General features: G+C 41.9%; 1 protein-coding gene across 4 annotated transcripts in view; it reads left to right on the forward strand.

The window, feature by feature from the left end:
- The first annotated feature begins 2,297 nt into the window (after positions 1 to 2,297).
- The window catches only part of GULP1 (GULP PTB domain containing engulfment adaptor 1), a 146,421-nt gene continuing 135,113 nt past the window's right edge, over positions 2,298 to 13,605 (forward strand). For 2 of the 4 annotated variants that reach the window (XM_065840811.2, XM_071811168.1), the window contains exon 1: positions 2,298 to 2,452. The gene's annotated coding sequence lies outside the window, so the exon portion shown is untranslated. The remainder of the gene's footprint in view (positions 2,453 to 13,605) is intronic. The other 2 variants (XM_065840814.2, XM_065840810.2) reach the window with 2 other exon arrangements.

The raw sequence follows: 13,605 nt of genomic DNA on the forward strand, positions 1-13,605 counted from the left end.
AGTTTTACCTAAGAAAGCAGCACATGAACTGCCTTGTTACTTGAAAAACAGGTATCCAGAGTCTAAATGTTTAACATAATTAACAATTCAAACTTGTGATAGACTAGATTTGTATGGGCTTTCTTTTTTGAGGAACTACTGACAAACAAGGTTCTTGGTAGCAATTTACTATTGTTTTTCTTCCATGATTACACAGAATTCATAGATTACCTCTCTTCCCACCCTTCCTGTCACTGTTCTTGACAGGTACAAATGGCTTAGGAGATAAACGCAATGCAGTTGTCAGCTTCAACAAGATGCTGCAGAAGTGCGTACAGGAATAGCTGTCAGTAACAAGAGCAGGGGGGAAAAAAAGTTTATTTGTGTATTTACCACTCATGGATCAGCTGTGAATGAAATAAGAGTGTTTTACTCAGATTCATCAGACATTCCTTCAACTGTCTTAATATTGCAGTAAAGACAGATTTACTAGGGGTGTGGTTTTTTGTTTGTTTTTGTTTGTTTTGTTTTTAAGAATATTTAAGATTTAATTTCTGGATGCTGAAAACAATTTCTGTCTGTGTTGTTACTTAGAATACAATTCCCATACAACTTCTCCAAAACTGTTTCCCATTATCCTTCTTTCTCAGAATTTCACTTCTGTCTATTTATCTTTGGGAATTCAGCTGTTATGATTCTACCACAGTCACATCTTACCATACAATGGTAGTAACTTTGAAACCCTGTAAGAACTTAGCATTTGTTTCCTTTGCAAGAGAGAATGAACTGATGGAACATTTCAGAAGCTTTATAATAATATCTAGAACAGACAAAATTACTATTAATTTGCTTTGCTTTTGTGTATGTATTTTGGAGGGGTTTTTTAGTTTAGTAGTGAATGGAAGAGGTAGCCATACTAATTAACTTTTTACATAATTCACATATATTCATGTAATTATCTTGAGTTTGCTGATTTAAGAAGCTGCCTCCTCTTGACTTCTGCTCAATGTTTTTTTTTTTTTCTGTCATGATCTTTCCACTTATAATTGTAATTTGCTACCCTGAACTGTTTTCTATGTTGCCGTTAAAAAAGAAAACATCTACTGCAGACAAAACACCTTTGCTTTAACTTCAGTGGCATGTTTTGTTCTGCTCTGTAAATGGCTGTTCTTGAGGTTTGTCTATTGATTAATGAGAAATGAAAGGCATCTTTCACTGTGCTGTGAAAAACATCAAGCACAGGAATGGCAGATGAGTCTCCAGCCTTTCTGAGGGCACTACATGTCCCCTCACTGGCAGTATCATGGCAGAAGGACACCAGGAATAAAAGAAATAATGCATACATTAATTCCTTGTCTTTCCACAGGGAATAAGTTTTTCCCTAACTTGCATTTCCCGTGACTGTCATAAAAATATCTAAATCTGTTCTGTTTTCTAGAAGACATTTTAATTCAGATTGTATGCCACACAGTATCTTCAGAGTCAGAATGAAGTTACCTTTCTGTACCCTACCAAAAAACTACTATTGTAGTTTTTAATAGTAGAATCTACATTGTAGATTTACCCCAAACATGTGGAAGCAACACTTTTTTTTTTTTTTTTAACTAAAAGTGGTGTTTCCTTGAGGAATGCAGAGCTACTAATTTGCATTCCCCATTTTCTGAACTAATCCCGACTCTTCATGATGTTTTTCCTCCTGCTTTTTGACTTCACCAAACTTTCCTCAAGGCCGAGCTTAATTCCCCCAAGCTGTGGTGCCGGGTGTGGTGTGCCCACCCTTGGGTTCTGCACTGTCCTGAGGGGCCTGCAGCTCCCACTGACTGTGAGCTCTGTGGTGACAGAGGAGCCACCGGTCCTGGGCCTTTGGCTGAGGGGCTCGCCTGCTGCCCCAGTCCCCCCTTATTCCCCAGCCCCTCCTCAAGGGTCAGACGACTGAACCAGCCCCCACCCTCCCTGGGCCGGCCCCGGGGCAGGGACACAGCCAAGGTCCCGTCGCGTCCCTCGGAGGCCCCGGCATTAGTGGGCAGCAGCCCCGGGGGCCTCATCCAGCAGCCAGGTCGGGGCAGCCTCTATCGGGCGTGACGCTACCGGCAGCGATGGCGTCACCAAGGGCACTCTGTGACCTCACAGCCGCGCCCGCCTCCGCCGGAGCCCGCGGGGCCTCGCGGACGGCCCCTCGCGCGTGGCCGCGAGAGCGCCCCCTGCAGAGCGCCGCGGCGCGCGCTCCGTCCGCCGCCGCGAGGTGCCGGGGATGCCGCCTCCAAAGCCGCTCCGTATTGGGCGGTGGGAGGCAGGGGGAGCCCGGGAGCAGCGGCGGCCCGGCCCGGCGGGCAGCGAGCCCGGCAGGCAGGCGGGGTCCCGCGCCCGCCCGCCCGCGCTGACGTCAGGAAACTTTCTCCGCGGCTGAGGCGAGACCGGGCCGGAGCGGGCGCCGTGTGCCGGCGCGGCGGGACGGCCTCCATCACCTCGGCAGGTACGCGGCACTCCCCTCGCTGAAGGGCGGCGCGGGGCCCCGGCCCCTGGGGCAGTTTGCTGGGCGGAGGGGTCCTCACCGCCCCTCCCGGGGGCAAGGGCAACCGGGGTCGGGTGAAGCCGCCGGGATACGGCGGGAGGTCTGGGCGCCTGTTGATCGCGGCGGCGGCAGTGCTGCCTGGGCCGAGCCGCACAGTCGCTGCCTTTGGCTGTAAACTTCGCAGGCGGCGGGTGTGCCCGCACCGTGGGGTGGGGCGGTCGGAGGGAGCGGGGCCGGGCAGCTTGCGGGTCAGTCGATGTGAGTAACGGGGCTTGTTCGCGGGGCGAGCGGAGCGGAGCGGGGCTGGCGGTGGGGCGGGCTCGCCCGCCTGTCGCGTCTTGTCCGTTCTGCGGGTCTCGCCTGCGGGGCGTCCCTGAGCGCCGGTGCTCCACAGACTAACGGCGCGGTGCGAAACTTGCCGTGGGCGCAGCTGGCAGTGGTTTTCTCCTCGAACTTCAAAACCGCAAAGGCTTAGGAATTTTAGACATGCGATATGCCGTGGTTTAGGGTTCTTAGAATGTCGACTAGCTGAAAATGATCAAGCGCCTTTCCTTTTTTTTTTTTTTTGTTGTCAGCAAGTACAGTAGAGCCTTTATTGGAGACGAGGTTTTGTTTTTCCTCTGAGCGCTCCTCCGCGGCAGCCCAGCCCGCCGCTGGCGCTGCTGAACGCACAATGGTGTTCAAGGGAGGATCTGCCGCTTGTACACCAACCCAAACCACCACCAAGTTAATTTTAACTCCGCGGAGCGCCCGGGAGCAGGGAGGGTGGAGTACGGGAGTGCTTGTTTGCATCATCGTGTCCGTAGAAAACTGAAATCTGAGTGAGGAATGCAGCCGCTGGCTTGAGGTCGGGTGAGGGAGATTGAGGGGGGAATTTTCAATTTATGGGGGTCTAAAAGTTGTAGGAGAGTTCTCTGGAGCAATATGGAAAAGCATCTTGCTCGTTTAATTTCACCATCCTTGTCGTTTATTGCAAGGCACCGAGGGTCAATCGAAGACCCATAAAGGTTAATTGTATTCTTCATACAAAGGAGTTTGCCCCCCTTCCAAAGAACTACATTTCTGGTGTCCTTTTTGGACTTAAGATAGTCATTACATTTCTAATTTAAATACCGTGGAGCTCTCGTTTTTTAAATTTTCAATACCTACAGTTGCATTGCGGTTGCAAGTTTTTAAAAACTCATCTTTATGTGGATGTAACTAAGCCATACATGAAAGTGATTATGAAGGTGCTTTGAGTGTGCGTAGAAACATGTAAAATGTTTTAACCATATATTGGGTCTACTGAGTGTAAATATAAATAGGCATCCACTTTTGCATTTTATGTGAATAACTATGAACCTGTCCTCTTAGAAATACTTTTACCTTTTCTGTGATTTTCTGTCCCTGTGTGCTAGACTAACTTATAACTTCAATCGTACCTTTCACTTGTTGTAGTCATACGCAGTACTTTGGAGTGTCAAACCTCTGCCACTTACAATGATAATAAGATAAAATAGTTTACCTGAGGGTAGAAAAAAAATCTCTTTGAAGATCAAGCTTCCATTTTTATGACAATTTGAAAATGAACAGAAAAGTTTGCCTCAATTATAGTTTTGCTTGATTGATTTGTTTTGAAGTAGTATGTCAGAGACAACCTCTGATATTTGAGATTATCCATGTGCACCCAAGGAAAGAAACAACAAAATAGTGGGGGAAAAGGGCAATAGTTTCATGGTTATCAGCGTTATGTGTTTTGGTATGCATTTTATTTTTAAGTGTATGGATGCATATGAATTATAGGCCTCCTTAAAGGCATATATTTAGAGGAAGAGGTTGGATAGAGTGAGTGATGTATGGATTAAGAGCCTAGGAATTACAGCACGTTGTCAAAGGATGCAAGGGAGCAGTTTGGTTTGTGCTTTTAACAGAGCTACAGTGGCAGGGATATCTGTGAAAAGAGACTGGAAATAAGCAGAACAAATACAAATCAGGTAGCCTTAAAATAAGGATGGCGGTCTTAAACATGATCTGGCTGGTGTTGGGCATGTCCTGTCAGTGATGAGTACAGAAATTGAAATGACTTTGATGCCAGGAAAAATAAAATGCTAGATTGCAACAGTAAACTACCGATACTATGATGTTCTGTGTAAAGCATTTTAGATCACAATGGGAACATACAAAACTGATTCTCAGGGACCAAAAAGGAGGAAGATGTAGTTAATAAGAGCAGATAATGAGAGTGGATATGACATGAATTAGTGATTAGTACTACCTTCTTAGTCTTTGGCAACAACTTTGTAATCTTTTGAGAGTTCAAAGATTGTACATCTACTGCTGTGCAAAATATTCACCTGATGTGATGTTTCAGTATTTCCTTTACAAGCTAATTTAAATAATTTTTAGTCTTTTGCTTGTAGACAAGATTGCATCTCATAGTTCACTAGCAGTGTGTCTGTATGGATGTGTTCATACAACATGTGTAAATACTACTAGATGCTCTAAAAATCAGAAAATACTTATATGAAGAACTTGAGAGGTCGAATACTATGAACTGGCATTTGCGTTACGATTATAGAGTTATTTTCTCTCATGAGATAATCCCTCAATAGCATATTACTTTAATGTGTTATAAGAAAATCATTAGTACTACCACATGAAATAATCGAAGGCCAACTTCAGCTTGAACCGGGGGACTAATGTAACTTGAAAGAGAACAAAAAATGAGCTACCTTACCCATGAAATGCTGACATATTTGTTACTTGCATCAGGATTGTCATTCTGTTGTTTTTTAAAAGAGGGAGTAGAGCACTGAGAGCTGAAAAGTCCACCAGGGTCACTTCACAAAAATTGCCGCTCCCTCAGAATTTTCAGTTATTGTTGACGGTGAAATGCGTGGCAGAGATTGAAGCTGTGCTTCAAGTAAATCAGCTCTTGAGACAAAAAATCCTGAATTAATGACACCATAGAGTTGTTACATAAGAATACACTAATTGGGCACAAACAAACATTTTCTCCATCCCCTTTTTTGCCTTACTCTAATCTGATTTTTGAAGGGATAAGTGCCTGTAGAGACTCAGGTTGTATCCCAGAAAAGAACAAACAAGACTTTCACTGTTAGAACACTTAGTGCCTCTTGCATAGCTACCTAACAACGTCCTCCTTGCTTCTCTTACCCTCAATATATAACTTGTCATCTAGAAATATTTGTGGATATCCCTGTTCCCAATGGAAGTCAGTGCCTTCCTAGTATCTCCTCAGTTCCTGAGATCAGAACCCACGTGTTTTTCATGCAGTTAGTCTCACTAACTGTGTTTTGCTGAAGATGCTGATTTATTTAAATTCTACATCAAACTGTTTTGTGGATTTGCTGTTGTGGAATAGCCACTATTGCCATTTGATATGTAACCTTACTCTGGGTTTACACTCATGGCCTGTGGTAGGTAGGGGCAGGAGAAAGGAGGTATTACATTTATTCTTAATTGTCATTTTTGTGGTCTACCCTCAAGGTGGGTACCTGTGACCTAAAAGCAATGGCAGAATGCAGTAGTGGCATTACAGTGAGTTATTGCTCACCTTTTTAGTCTTAAATATGCAAGTCTAGATCTGGTATGTGACATTTCATTTGCCCAGGGATGGTGAAAGAATGCTGCAAATGGCCATTAGTAGATCTTGAGTCCTAAAACTGCTTTCTGCCTAGTCTGCAGCTCTACCCCATCTGATAAGCAGAAGTGTCATCTGAAATGCCTCATCTTGCTGTATGGTTTCAAAACATGTTTATTATGATAAACTGGACATCAAGAGAAGGAAGTGCAGTTACCACATAGATTTTAGCCAGGATTTCAGTATTTATCCAGCTGGAAACTCATAATGAATTCCCAGGAAAGAATTTACACTTGTGTTCCTCCTCCCCTCTGCCAGCTTAAGCAGATGTTCTAATCACCAAGCTAAGAGGGTGCTCTGCATTAAAATGTTATCGTTTCCTCAGGCTGAAATTACTTTCTTTGCCTCATATGTAGTTATACCCCCAAAAAAGAGAGAATGAAACAAACATTTCTGTAGAAGAGCCTAGACCGGAATTTCCCACGGCCATGTAAGTGGTAAGCTTTCGCTGGAGCAAGGAGCACAACTCAGGCTTCGTAATGCCCGTGGTTTCCCACAGGCTACCAGAAAAAGGTACTGTATTTCTTTAACTTCTGCAAAATTCTTTTCGATTTTGAAGGCCAGGCATTGAGAAATTCTGTTTTTCCTTTTAATTCCTGAGTCTGACCTACTCAGCCTATTAGCATATACTGTGTATTCTACTCTCCTTGTTGGTACTACATTTATTTTATGTCTAACTCTGAGCTTGCATATTCGGGTTTTATTCTGAAAATTGAGCTGGGTTTTCTCAATTTTTCTATTCAAGTTGCAGTTAAAAAGATTCATAAACATCTGTGCAGCCAAATGGTTTTCGGTTTATTCTGTCAATGATACCTGATCAGCATCATTGCCGTGTATGAGTTTGCACAAGTGTAACTTGCTAAACAATTCTCTTAATAATGCACTGGTTGGAGCAGAGACTGCATCTGGCTCAATCTTAAGTTTTTTAGCTCTATGGAGATAAGAAGTTGTGGTGGTGTGATTTTTGTTTTGTTTTGTTTTGTTGTTGTTGTTGTTTTGGTTCTTTTGTTTCTGTTTTTTGTTTGTTTGTTTGTTTGTTTGTTTGTTTTCACCAGGGAGTAGAATTGTAATCTGTGGAAATTATTTAGACATTCTGGTTAGTCCTGTGCTGTAGAGAGATCCTGACCAGTGGAAGTAAATAAAGCTTTTATTTTGAAAAACATGTGACTCTTAAGACAGATCTTTTGGCATTCACAAGTGTCTGCTGGCTGTTTCTAGCAGGCTGTGTTCCTTTAGAGGAGCCGGGCATGGGGATAGTCCAGCCTTGGGACTAGATAGGGATGGGAACCTCATCTCCATGGTGCTTCCATCTTCTCATAATCCCTTAAATAATATGAAAACTTCAACACTGCATTCACATTCCTGCTTATTATTTTTAGATAAAATGAAATAGTTTTTTGAGGACTGCTGGAGTCTCTGAAACTATTCAAGATCTTTAATGGGATTTTTTTCATTCTTTCTCTGTTCTCTCCATCCCCCCAGTTTTAATGGGGGCAATTTTGGACAAAGGGAAATTGTGGTAGTAACATGGTGTGCAAAACAGAATCCTCAGTGCTACCTGCTGTGACATTTAATAGTCTGTTCCGTTTTCATTTTTGTCCTTTTAAAATGCAGATCTTAGATCTTCAGTTCCTTGTAGGCAGGATGGACCATTAGGAACTTAAACATTATGCTTAAACTTTCTTAGTGATCTAGGACACTCTGAATCCAGGTAGCCCTTAGAAGTTCCCAGCAGCCTGTGCAAAATCAGGGTTTGAGGAAAGGCTGTGAGGCGGCTGCTACAGTGGAGAAAGGTGCTGGGAGGGAGGTGGTTGCACATTCCCACCTCAGCCTTGCCCCTCTCTTTGTGGCAGGGGGACCCCTGGAAGAGCTGGTGTCTTCACAGCTGTGGGCTGGGCTTTGCCACGTAGCTACTTTGCTAGTGCTGGCAATTTATATCTCCTGCCCTGTGTAGCTGTTGGGGTTTTATATACATAGAGGTACTCCTAATACTGGTCAATACATTTTCTTCTGTCAGATTGAGAGCTTTTATTTTTTGTGTGTCTATGTATTTTAAAGAAAATACCTCTTGAAACAACAGCATTTTTTTCTTAATCTGTTGTGAAATCTTCTGGGAAAGTATAACAGAACTGAGGTAATGAGCCTAGATAAGGGACTGTGTTCCAAATAAAAAAATTATCTCTCCTGCAATCACATCTCAGAATGTTCCTTGGAACAGCAATCATCTTTGCATGCCAATTACATGAGGAGTTATTTTAAAAAGTTTGATGTGTCCTCAAACCTATTTTCTTAACGTTTGTCCGCACTATCTTTGCAAATGTCTTACTGTGTAGATATGTGCTGTCTCTATCGCCTTCTTCCTACATGCTGTGGTGGCAGCTGTGTGCATTCAAAGATCATGAGTCAGGTTCACTAGCAAAAAAATCATAAAATAATGAGATTAAAAATAATAAGCCTTGTCTTTTTTGAACATTTAGTATTTTTTTCCTTCTTTAAAGCTTTTTTTTTTAAACTATGTAGATCTGAAAAGTTATTTTATATTGAAAACAGATTTGTTTTTTAACACAAACTCAAAATTTCAGGACTTTGGTATTCAAGAAAAACATGTGAGACTTGCCCTGAAATGATGAATGCTGGCACAACTGTGTCTGAGCATCTGCTGATACGCACTTCCATCTTAAATATGAAAAATACTAGTCAAGAGGTTTCATTTTCATCCATGTTTCTATTCAGAGGTAAGAGAGTCCTCTGCTGATGGATCTGCTTGTTCATGTGCTGAAGTCAAAGCAGATGCAATGCTAGAGCTGACAATACTGTCTGATAGTGTATCTTTCTCCTCTACTTCCCAATTGATAGGATGACAGCGTGGACAGGACAGAACAGTCAGTTCTAAAGCAGTGGACAGTTGGGATTACAGCTAAACAATCATTTCATATTGCAGGGTATGGCATGCACAAGTCATACTTATTTTAGACGGAGTGCAGTTAAAATAACGTGAAAAAAAACTCGTTAAACAAAGTAAAAAGTAACAGTGAGAAGTGAACTGTAAATGGTATAATATCATGCTGAATCTTTACTTGGAACAGAAACTAGTAGCAGGGGACTGTGTAGCCAGTGAGCAGAAAGTATTTTTGAGAGCTGAACCCTACCAATGTGCCTCTTAATCTGTCTCACATGTGTGAGCTGTAGACCAGAGCATACTGTGGAGTTGTAAACACAAAGGTCTTTAACGTCTGAGATTAGTACAATCTTTTTCCTAATTCAAGCAGCCTAAAAATTGCTTTGCTAATTTTGTAAGTTATACGTTGTATTAATATTCAATTTATCCTGTTGTGCAAATAGGCTTAGGATGGAAGAAATACTTTTCCAAAGCTGGAGCTTTTACTAATTCTCTTATCTGTCTGTGCCATACAGTAATTGCACTTAATTGTTTGCTTCTGCTGTGTTTTGTGGTGTGAAATACAGTATGTCAACACTGCTGAACTGCAACATTAGTGTGTATAATGCTAATGTTCTTGAAAGAGAGAATTTCCAGATTTCTCCTAACTGGGTGAAGCAGCTCATGTGTAACTACCAATGCAGTGCTTTATATGTCTTCTTGTAATCAAAATTTGTAGTTGTTTTTTCTCAAGAACAGGTTGTTTTTGCCTTCATGTGTGTTTTTGTATGGTGCGTTGTACTGGTAAACTGAAAGGCAACATATGAATGGGGCTGGGCAAGCACCATGTAAATAAAGTAATGTTTTCTTCCACAATCACTTAAAAACATTGGGATAGCATTACATTGCTTGCTATCCCTATAATGTAGTGCAGCTCTCCAAAGTTGAGTCTATTTTTTGTTTTGGAGACCGAAAGAACTCATGTAGGAGCATTTGAACTTGTAGAAATGATTCTACAACATCCCCTCCCAGTGATGAGAGCTCTATTTCTGGCTTAATCCCCACGGGTTTGAAATGGTACTTCTTAAGAAACCAGGTAGTCTGGGTGAGGGCACGGGGGAACTTCACAGTTCCCAGCTTCAGTTCTTTCAAAGATTATTGCTTCTGCACTGACAGAGGGCAGAAACTGTGAACCGTGTTTCAGTCTGCCTGTACTGACTTGTGATCATACACGTTTGTGACAAGTAGTTAGTGACTAACAACAAATGTAAACTTGAAGAGCATATGAGCTATTTATGTTTTCTCTTTCAAAATTAAATACTCCTCCCAGAGGTCACGGTTTCAATCCTTATGTCTGATATCTGACAATATTGAATATAGCTATAAAACTGCTAGATTGATTTTTGTATTAATAGTTTTCTCCAATATGAAGAGTAACTCTTGAAGTCAGCAGCTGGCATTTCAGCCATGTAGTACTGAATAATGTGCCATATTAGTAATGCCCACAGCTGTCAGTACAGTTACATTGGCTGTGGTCAGTGTTTTTTTTGTGTTGTTTGTTTGTTTGGTTTTTTAACTGGTTTTGACTGGGATGGCATGAGACATCTGATGGCTACAGAGGCATGGCAGATCTGCCAGCATGTAAAATTCACAGAGCAAGCACAGTCTACATAGGTATCATAGTAATCTGTCAGGAAACTAAAGTACAGTTGACAGTAGTGTTGATTGTTTCTCAGAAAACTGCTGGTATTTGCTTTGCTTTTGTATTGATCGGCAAAGCAAAAATGATTTCACTGGTCAAGTGATTGCTGCTGCAAGGAAGGAGGATATCTGTATCACAATAGGCAAGGATAGTGTGCTATACTTTTGAATAACTCCTTTAATGCACAGTGTTCTGCATTATGCATGTTTATTTTGCAGCCGTGCACAAATGCAGCAGGGAATGGCTGGTCGTTGTTCTTGGGAGCCAGTGTACAATTGTCACACTCTTTGGAGTTTCTCTATTGTTGGGTTTTCTGAGGGAAAGAGGAAGTAGAGGGTGACTGTTTAGTAAAAATAAGATGCCATGGTGCCTGTAGCTATACATTTAAAATGGATAATTAAGAAATAAGGCAATGTATATTATATAGACCATTCTATATGAGCATTTTCTATTTGATGTCAAGCATAACACGTACATACTAATGCACATAACTTCAGCTTGTTCCCAGTATAACTGATGGCCTTCAATCTTGTCTATCTTCAAATAATTTTTAGAGCAATTTGTGCCACGAATTCTAAAACCAGCTTCAGATTCAGAAAAGCTTGACATGCTTTAGTGAACAATTTGCAGAGCCTTACTTAAAGGTTTAAGTTTCTGTTTTTCCCAAGGTGGAACCTAATAGATAAAAGATACCCAAAGAGAAAATGTTATTTTGTTGCACTAGAATACCTTTGAATGTTTTGTTTTCTGTTAAATTCCTGAGTTTCATAAATAAAGCAAAAATGTAGTCTTTACTTTTAGATCTCTAAAGAAAGAAATCTAGGCACTAAAACTGGAAAAAAATAGATGCAACATCATTGGCTTACCTATTTTATTCAAAGCCAGATGAAGAAAGTAACAGCGCTAATATGGATGAAAGATGGTATTGTGAGGGGAAAGTGATCAATTTTGAAGTGCAGGTAGATAAGACTTTTGATGAGGCGGGACATGTGTACCTCCTTTTGCTGGCCAAAGTGATAATTTAATAAAATGGAGTAGAAAGCTTCCTCCTGTGGAGGCTCTCTGAAAACAGATTTTGGAGAAGATTCTCTCTTATATACTCTCTGTATTGAGATATCTTTGGCGATCACTGATTCTCTGATATTTTAAGAATATCTTTATCTGTGATATTTGTTGTCTGAACCCTAACTTCTTTCCAGATCTGGAGTACCTCAAGCAGAAGTTCGATATCAGAAAAAACAGTCGACATCTAAACTCTTGACCTCTAAGCTCTTGAGCAAATACAGAACCAAGTCATATTTTGATGGCTTAAAAATGTTGTATTTTATTATGTAGCATTTTTCTTACCGTTAATTGAGGATATCTTGAGGTTTTTATAATTTTACAACCTATGAAGGAGTCCTATACAATGTTTTCTCCCCCTTCCTGTTCTAGAGTTGTGTTTCCTCTGTAGCATTGTTAGGCTTGATTAGGATTTAGGAACTTTTTGAGTACTGAGTCAGAAAAATAAAAGTTGAGCAAACAGAAGCTGAGGAATAGAAGATATTTTTCGTTTAAGTGTAATTTAAATCCTTTCAACTCTAAACTAGAGGTATAGTTTCCCTGCCTTGCATGCAAACCTTTACCTTCCTTTCTTCTTGTCCCTTCTCTTGCCTTTACACCCTCAAAAAAATCATGGAGGACAGTTCTGTTACACCTTCCTCAGACAACTTTGTGGAATGTGCCTAGATGTGCTGCTTTAAAAAAGCTGGAAGGGAAAGGTTTCAGCTATAACAAATCTGCTGTGTAAGATGTGCAAAACAGTAAATATGCATATAGTCATAAACCCTAACGATACCACAGCAGTCCCTTTTGTAGTTCTTACTTGGAGAATTATCTATGTTGTGACTCCATGTGCTTTTCAATTTGGGATTTCAAGGTTTTTTTGACATTGTAACTGAGCAGTGACTAGAAGGTATGAAGAAATGGACCATAAAATAGATCTTTAGTGAAAGAGAAACAAAAGCATACTTAATAAGATCAGTGGAATGTGTTTGAGATCACAGAATCACAGAATCACAGAATTGGCTAGGTTGGAAAAGACCTCAGAGATCATCAAGTCCAACCCTTGGTCCAACTTCAGCCCATTTACTAGATCATGGCACTAAGAGCCATGTCCAATCTCAGTTTAAAAACCTCCAGGGACGGTGAGTCCACCACCTCCCTAGGCAGGCCATTCCAATGCCTGATCACTCTTTCCGTAAAGAACTTCTTCCTAATATCCAGCCTAAACTTCCCCTGGCAGAGTTTAAGCCCATGTCCCCTTGTCCTATTGCTAACTGCCTGGGAGAAGAGACCAGTTCCCACCTGACTATAACTTCCCTTCAGGTAGTTATAGAGAGCGATGAGGTCACCTCTAAGCCTCCTCCTCTCCAGGCTGAACAACCCCAGCTCCCTCAGCCTCTCACCATAGGTCATGTGCTCAAGTCCCTTCACCAGTCTTGTTGCTCTTCTCTGGACCCGCTCCAGCACCTCAATATCCCTCCTGAACTGAGGGGCCCAGAACTGAACACAATACTCCAGGTGTGGCCTCACCAATGCAGAGTACAGGGGAAGGATCACCTCCCTTGTCCTGCTGACCACACTATTTTTGATACAGGCCAGGATACCATTGGCCTTCTTGGCCACCTGGGCACACTGTTGGCTCATGTTGAGCTTGCTGTCAATCAGTACCCCCAGGTCCCTTTCTGTCTGGCTGCTCTCCAGCCACTCTGTGCCCAGCCTGTAGCGCTGAAGGGGGTTGTTGTGGCCAAAGTGCAGGACCCGGCACTTGGCCTTGTTGAACTTCATCCCATTGGAATCAGCCCATTTTTCCAGTCTATCCAGATCTCTTTGCAGAGCCCTCCTGCCTT

The sequence above is a fragment of the Patagioenas fasciata genome, chromosome 7 (genome assembly GCF_037038585.1).
Source record: "Patagioenas fasciata isolate bPatFas1 chromosome 7, bPatFas1.hap1, whole genome shotgun sequence".
Classification (NCBI taxonomy): Eukaryota; Metazoa; Chordata; class Aves; order Columbiformes; family Columbidae; genus Patagioenas; species Patagioenas fasciata.